At 40.6% G+C, this 7,456-nt stretch overlaps 1 long non-coding RNA gene across 1 annotated transcript; it reads left to right on the top strand.

Annotated features, from left to right (window-relative positions):
- The first annotated feature begins 215 nt into the window (after nucleotides 1–215).
- Nucleotides 216–7,110, top strand: LOC121013236 (uncharacterized). The gene is made up of 4 exons (XR_005782591.1): nucleotides 216–419; nucleotides 5,649–5,864; nucleotides 6,032–6,091; nucleotides 6,227–7,110. It is a non-coding gene; the product is annotated as an uncharacterized LOC121013236 (long non-coding RNA).
- The last annotated feature ends 346 nt before the right edge of the window (nucleotides 7,111–7,456 follow it).

Here is a 7,456-nt window from a genome sequence, read left to right as displayed (position 1 = left end):
AGGTTGGGAGGGCAGTGAGGAGCAGGGTGTAATTAGATCTACATTAAGAAAAAAAATTTTTTAATGTTTATTTATTTTGAGATAGAGAGCGTGCGCGCATGCAGGGGCAGAAAGAGAAGGAGAGAGAATCCCAAGCATGCTCTGCGCGGTCAGCACAGAGCCCAACGCGGGACTCAGACCCACAAACCATGAGATCACGACCTGAGCCAAAATCAAAAGTGGGGTGCTTAACCGACTGAACCACCCCTTAATTGGATTTACATTTTCAGGCCAACCTGGCTGCAGGAGGAAGGATTGGAGCCTGAGGAAACTCTGGGGCAGGAAGGCCTGGAGAGAGGCCATCGCGCTGGAGTTGGTCCTCGAGCCCCAGTCTGGAGAGGAGGTGACGGGGAGAAGGAGAAATGGAGCAGCCAACAGAGGTAGGGGTGAAATTGGGAAGACCCAGCCACAGACTGGATATGGGGGGGTGGGGGGAGTGCCAGGGCGGCTTCCAGGTTTTTACTGCGCACAGAACAGGAAATACTGGTTTTTCAATTTTGTTTACATTTCTATCAGTTTCCTAGAGCTGCCATCACAAAATTACCTCAAACTACGTGGCTTGAAGGGACAGAAATTTATTCTCCGATAGTTCTGGAGGCCAGAGGTGTGAAATAAAGGTGTCAGCAGGGCTGGGCTGCCTCTGAAGGCTCTAGGGGAGGATCCTTCCTTGCCTTTTCTTGGCTACGGGCAATGCCAGTAGCCCTTGGCATTCTTTGGCCTACAGCTGCTTCACTCCAATCTCTGCATCTGTCTTCGTGCGGCCTTCCTTCAATGTGTGTTCCGTCTCCATGTCTAAATCTCTGTCTCCTTTTCTTACTAGGACCCCAGTCATTGGATTTTAACTTGATTACATTTGCAGGTACTCTTTCCGAATAAGGTGACATTCACAGGTCCCAGGGATTAGGACTTCAGTGTATCTTTTGGGGGGATACAATTCAACCCACTACATCTTAGGATAATATTCTGTTGTAGCTGTTGATAATGTGTGCAGACATTAAATTTGCTGATATTTTCCCTGAATCTCTCAGTTGTCCTCAGTATTGTTTTCCAACTTGTAGATTTCACATAGCATGGTCAATTTCAACAGCCCTACAAAGGAGTTCAGATTGGTGGAGTCCCTATTATGAATTCATTTTATAGCTTACTAGTTTCTCTATAATTAAAGACCTTTCTCATTTTCCTAAAAGGTCTTTTGGGTGAAGATTTCTATGGTTAATTTTATTGATGACTTTTATTTTTTTCCTACGGAAATATGGCAAAAGACTATCTCCAAAGATGATAACAGTAGAATTTTATTAAGAATATCATGTGTGTGACGGTCTTATTACCCTGAAAGAGGGTTTCACTGGTCCAGGTCCCCAGCTTCTGGAAGAACTAACATACCTAAGCCATGCCAAATTTGTGGTGGTTCTTTTATTGAAGTATACATGCCTCCAAATGCATTTCTCTAAAGACCCGGTCCCATGGTAAATACGGTGCCCTCAAGGCAGAACCACTAGAAGTTTTCCAGAGTTAAAATATTGTGGCAAATCTCAAATTGTTGCAAATGCTTGTATATTTATCCGTGTTCATGTATGTAACTTTCCCTAAAACAAGAGTTTGAAAAATGGCCCAATTTATTTTCATAAATCTTTAGGAAAAATGAATAAATTATTGTAATTTTCTAATCCTGTAACTATGTATATTCTGTAAGTTTATATACCCAGAATATGATTTTCATCAGGCATAGCATTATTTACCTTTGTCACTTGGCCTATTCCATTTATTATAGTCAACACTGCTATCAGGGTTCTATCAATAGGCCTTCAATTTGGCCTCTACTAAGACGCATAGATTATAGTTCAGCCTACCGAGAGACCTGTCCATGCTCCTGTTGGCTGTGATAAGTAAACCCCCCAGGCCCCACTGAGATCCCTACCTGCTAGCATTTGGGTTCCTTGACCTTCTAAACATACCTCTGGGTCCCATAAAGTCTCAGGATCTTGAATATTGCCACTTAGTTCAGCTATAGCCATGAGCTTCTTAATCCCAAATTAATAACTAAACCTGAAGGTGATCTCCACACTATTCCTTTTTTTTTTTTACAGCTTTATTGAGATATAATTGATACATAAAATTATATAAGTTGAACATGATTTGACATATGTATATATTAAAAAATGACTACCACAATAAGTTGACTTAATAACTCATCACTTCATATAATTAGCTTTTTTTTATTGAGATGGTGGGTGGTGAGAACATGTGAGATTTACTCTCTTAGCAATTTGCAAGCATACAGTGCAATATTGTTAACTTAATCACCATGATCCCCACAACTTAATCATCTTATAACTGGAAGTTTGTACCCTTTGACCAACGTCTCTATTTTCCCAACTCACGGCACCTGGCAACCAGCATCCTACTGTTCCTATGAGTTTGACTCTTTAACATTCCACACGTGAGTGAGATCGTGCAGTACTTTTCTTCCTCTGTCTGACTGACTTCACTTAGCACAATGCCTTCAAGGTCCATCTATGTTGCCGCTCATAGCTTAATAATACTCATTGTATTTATATTCTTGCATTACATTTATATTCCCATTTTTATTTAGTTGCTGTGAATATCCAATTTTCCTAACACTATTTATTTAAGAAACTACCCTTTCCCCATTGCATATGCTTGGCTTCCTTATCAAATATTAGTTGACAGTATAGCACGGGTTTATTTCTGTTTTTTTTTTTTTTTTATTTTGTTCTATGGGTCTATGCATCTGTTTTATGCTAGTACCATCATATTTTGATTACTATACATTTGTAATCTGGTTTGCGATCAGGAAATGTAAAGCCTCCAGGTTTGTTTTTTCTCAAGCCTGGTTTGGCTTTTCAGGGTCTTTTGTGGTTCTATGTGAATTTTAGGATTGTTTTCATTTCTGTGACAATTTCCACTGGAATTTTAATAGGCATTGCATTGAATCTATAAATGGATTTTGGTACTGTGGGTATTTTAACATTACCTTTTCTGATCCATGAACATGGGCTATCTTTCATTTATTTGTATCTTTTGGCATTTCTTTCATCGGTGTCTTATAATTTTCAGTATACAGATCTTTCACTTCATTGGTTAAATATATTCCTAAGAATTTTATTGTTTTTGACGCCATTGTAAATGTGATTGTTTTCTTTCTTTTTCAGAGAGCTCACTGTTACTGTGTAGGAATGATCTCTTATGTTGATTTTGTATCCTGAAACTTTACTAAATTTATTTGTTTCAACAGGTTTTTAGTGGAATCATTAAAATTTTCTCTACACAAAATCATATCATCTGTAAATAAAGACAATTTTACTTCTTCCTTTCCAATTTGGATGCCTTTTACCCCTTTCTATGTCTAATTGCTCTAGCTAAGATTTCCAGTACTATGTTGAATAGAGAGGATGGAAGTGGGCACCCTTGTGTTGCTTTTGATCTTAGAGGAAAAACTTCATTTTTCACCATTGTGATATTAGCTGTGGACTTGTCATATATGTCCTTGATTATGGTGAGGTATATTCTTTCTATATCTACTTTGTTGAAGGTTTTTATCATGAAAAGATGTGGAATTATCCAACGCTTTTTCTGTATCTATTGGGATGATCATGTAATTTTTATCTTTCTTTCTATTAATGTGGTATATCCCGTTTATTGATTTGCATATGCAAACCATTCTTGCTTCCCATGGATAAATCCCACTTGATCACAGTATGCTCTTTTTTTGAAAATGTACTGTTGCATTCAGTTTGCTAGTATTTTGTTGAAGATTTTTGCATCTATCCATATTCATCAGGGATACTGATCTGGAGTTTTCTTGTAGTGTCCTTATCTGGGTAATGCTGGCTTTATAAAATGAGTTTGAAAGTGTTCCCTTAGCTTCATTTTTTTGGAAGAGTTTGAGAAGGATTGGTATTAATTGTTCTTTAAATGTTTGGTAGAATTCCCCCGTGAAGCCATCTGGTCCTGGAGCTGCTTTTGACTGGAAGCTTTTGATTACTAACTCAATCTCCTCTTTGTTATTGGTCCGTTCAGATTTTCTCATTTTTAATGATTCAGTCGTGGTAGGTTGTATGCTTCTACAAATTTATCCTTTTCTTTAGGCTTTTCCAACTTGTTGTTGTGTAATTGTTCAGAGTGGTCTCTTACGGTCTGCCTTTCTGTGATATCAGTGATAATGTCTCTCTCCTCTTTCCATTAATAATTTTATTTAATTGAGTCCTCTCTCTCTTTTCTTCTTGGTAAGTCTAGCTAAAAGTTGATTTTGTTTCTCTTCTCAAAAAACTAACTCTTAGTTTTATTGGTCTGCACCATTCTTGAAGACTGATTCTGGCCAAGGTAAAGAGTCAAAAGGAATAAAGCTTCAATTTAGTAGCGGCCTGGGACATTCATTGATTCAATTCACCACCATTTGTTGAGCATTTATTATATGTCAAACGCCGTGCAGCAAACTGTGTACAGATGAAAGGCCAGGTATTTCCTTCAAAGAGCTCACAGTCCAGCAGGCGAGAAAGAACACAGAGTGGGCCATTTAGTAGAGTAGCAATTGCTTCATAGTGATAACTGGGAGAAAATGTACCGCTACCTCAGATTCTGATCATTCAAACTGAGCTAGATTACCCTATATCCCTGGTCCTCTGGCCGATGAACAGCCTTGTCCTGTTGGAATTGATGCCTATACTGGGCATTTTCCCTTTAACCCACTGTGTCCATCTTGTTCTGTGCTGGGTTCTATAGGCAGCTGCAACATCATCCATTGCCCTAGGCTTACGGTGGCATTTACAAGCAACAACTCAGAAAACAGAAGGAGCTCAGTTGCAGACAGAGTGTTGGTGGCTTCCCCAAAGAATGTAACTCCCTCCACATGGCCCCCTCTCTCTCCGGAATCCAGTGAGCATTTCTGGCCTTCCCCCATCAGGCCCAGGGGGCAAAAGGTCTCCTTGTTGAAATTGGCCCTATGGTGTTTCATCATTCCGTGTTCATTTCTTTTAAGCTTATTCATGTTTTTGCAAATAATCGTAATATTAAACTTTCCTTAATTATCCCCATTTAATGTGCCATCTTTTCCTGATGAGATGCTTGTATCCTTGCTTTACCCTTGAACTTGTTGCTGAAGGTCATGGGTTGTTGGGATCATTTCTAAGGAATGTGATAGGTTGATATTCGAGTATCAAAGTTTGCAAATTACCTACTTCTTTATGTAAGTTAGAACCGATTCAAATATATGCCTATGAAAGCATCACTCTCCCTGGAATTATTCCATCCTTTCTTGTGCAAGAGCGAAGGTGGAATCGCAGCAATCAGCTGGGACTTTCTCCTAAGTGTGACACACATGGGAGGACCATCTTGTGTCCCCTCAAAGTTCTCCCCAGAATGGATTCCCCAGCCCTGTTCCTCTTTCTGGAGGACGTCCCGTGCACTTGTCCCTGGATCAATGAGCTTCTTCGTACATTTCCTGGATGAAATCTGAATGTCTGAACACCTGTGTTGGGATATAGCCTCTGCCCCACCCAGAGCCCCAAGCATACCTTCCCCGCCGCACCTTTGTTACATTAGCATTGTTTCTTCACAGACACATCTGCCTTACTGTTTTGCCTTTTCAGAAGACAGTGAAGGATACCAAGAAACCTGACCGAAACTCTGTAACTGAACACACCCTGGGGAATTCTTTTGCAAATACTACTGGGTTTGGGTGGGTTTCCATCACTGGCTTTGCCTGGACACATCAGATTCACCTTGAAGGAATTCACTAAAAGAAACCACCTGGTGCTATGAAGTTGTGTCTGAAACCACCATGACTTGTTTCAGTTGATCAGCAGGTAAGGAATGATGAATTATGATCTCAAATAAAAAGAAAGCATGTGAGCAGAAGAGGAAGGAGAAAGAGAGCAAGCAGCTCAGCCATGTAGGCAGATAAACTGTCCCAAGAAGCCTGTCTGTGGCCGTCTGGGAGAATGTTCCTCTGCGAATTCCTCTCTCACCACAGATCACAATAAAGTCAGAGACGGTCACGGTCTGGAGGCGGAGACATTGTTCTTTATTCCATGTAAGTCATAAAAACGGAAAGCCTTTTTCTCTTTTGCTAAGAGATCAGCTTACCAAACGGGTTTGGGGAAGGGGGTGGGTGAGTAAATGTGGTCAATTTGATTAGAAGGTCTAGGAGCCAATTCTTTCTTCACAGTTCATTTCCTTTTTGCGAGAAATCTGTTTCTACAAAAGAACACTGTCCTGATTGACTTAATAGAAAGTGGAGTTTTAAAAGTTTATAATGGCACAATCAGATCCATAATCGCTGATTAACATGAGATTTGTGAAGACACATGGTAAGTAAACAACTCCTTTAAGTTTTTAAAGCATTACGTATGACTGTATTTTTTAATGGCCCCTTTTAGCATGTGATGACCATACCTGGTCCCCAACTTATATTGGACCACCCAGGATAAAGGGGCTTAAAGTGAATGAAGGATCCATAAAAGACATACAGACGCAGGGAATAGGGATCACACCAAGTACTTAAACACCTAGCACAGGAGAGACTATTTTATCCATTCTGGAAGATTATATCATAAAGGAGTATTCTTCAAACAGCTAAAAAGACACAAAAACAGTAGTGCTGTTTCTGTAAATACAATCTTGCACAAGCCACTACATGTCAGATTGATGAACCTCCTCCAGTTGATACTGGCATGGGCCCCGGGTCTAGCACTCCCACTCACCATTCCTCCGAGGCCCCTACTTGGAACCCTGGCACTCTAAAGGAAACAGTTTGGAAACCTCTGGAAGCATTGGCTCAGCTGTTCTCCATATACATTCAAGACAGTCCAAGAGTAAATGGATTTGAGATATGGGAGTAGGAATGTCGGATAAAATAAAGGACTTTTAAAACATTGCACAGAAGCCCCCGAACAAGATTCCAGTGGCTCCTAATTGTTGATAAAAGGAAATACAAAAGCACCTCCTTTAAGGCCACCCAGAACTGAGCATTCTGCCTAACCCGGGAACCCTGAGGTCATGATCTGGCCTCAGTCTTTCTCTCCAACCTAACCTTCCACTGCTGGTCCGTCTGTCCCAGGTAGCACAACAGCGTCCTGTGGCTGTTGGGTTCCCACCCACCGGCCGCATCTGAAATGGAGCAAGTCTGAATTGAGATGTGCCAGAGAATAAAAGTGGATTTTGAAGATATAGCATGAATAAAGAATATAAATGTCTCATTAGTCATTTTTATTGGGGCCCCCGGGTGGCTTAGTCAGTTAAGGGTCCGACTCCTGCTTTTGGCTCAGGTGATGATCTCACAGTTCATGAGTTGGAACCCTGCATCAGACTCTGTGCTAACAGCACAGGGCCTATTTGGGATTCTCTCTGTCTTCCTCTCTCTCTGCACCCCCCACCTGCCTCATACATGTGCACTCTT

The sequence above is a fragment of the Herpailurus yagouaroundi genome, unplaced genomic scaffold, assembly GCF_014898765.1.
Source record: "Herpailurus yagouaroundi ecotype Mexico unplaced genomic scaffold, PumYag 198, whole genome shotgun sequence".
Classification (NCBI taxonomy): Eukaryota; Metazoa; Chordata; class Mammalia; order Carnivora; family Felidae; genus Herpailurus; species Herpailurus yagouaroundi.
The sequence above is the reverse complement of the archived record's forward strand: the minus strand, read 5'-3'. Positions and strand labels throughout refer to the sequence as shown.